The sequence below is a fragment of the Myotis brandtii genome, unplaced genomic scaffold (genome assembly GCF_000412655.1).
Source record: "Myotis brandtii unplaced genomic scaffold, ASM41265v1 scaffold138, whole genome shotgun sequence".
NCBI lineage: Eukaryota > Metazoa > Chordata > Mammalia > Chiroptera > Vespertilionidae > Myotis > Myotis brandtii.
In genome coordinates, this window is record NW_005354915.1 from 471,340 (window position 1) to 472,071 (window position 732).

A 732-nucleotide genomic window follows, 5' to 3' on the forward strand; every position below is an offset into this window, starting at 1 on the left:
GGGGGGTGGGGGGGGCAGCCAGCTGGGAGGCAAGGACCCAGGGAGGCTCCTGTCACCCAGCAGAGGGGGGGCACTTCTTCTGGAAGTCAGCCCATAGCCACCCTCCACCCCGACTTTCTACCAGGGTCAGGCCCCCCACCCTTCCCTACACACTCGAGGTTTGTGTGTGAGGTTTGTGTGTGAGGGGCAGTTGGGGGCGGGGAGGGAGGACTGGCTTGTCCATTTTACAAATGAGAAAACAGTGGGGAGCCGAGGGAGGGGTGGGGACAGCCCAACAGCCGGGTGACCTGACCCTTAGCTCCTGACTTCCTGCGAGATGGGTCTCCACTCAGAACGGGGGGCCCTGTGCACACTGGGCCTGAGCTTCTGCCGCGTGAAGGGACCCCTCCACCCAGCCAGGGGAGGCCCCGGGCACCAAACCATGGAGCTGGACCGCGATGGAGAGAGGTGGCCGGGAGGGCAGGGGCTGTCCTCCATCCCTGGGGACCCTGGCCGGGTGTAATGCAGATAAAGACAGAGGAGGAGGGTGGGGTCAGGACAGCCAGACAAAGGGGGCTTAGGGTGGAAGGAGGAGCTGCTGAGGCCCGAGGGTGGAGAAGGCTTGAGGGGCCGGGGGTGCGGAAGCAGTTGGCACCACGGGTGCAAAGGGCCAGGCGGAGGGGAGACAGCCTTGGGGTCCTTGTGGGGGGCAGAGCTTTAGGTTGTTGGGCTCCTGGTTAGCCAACACCTCCC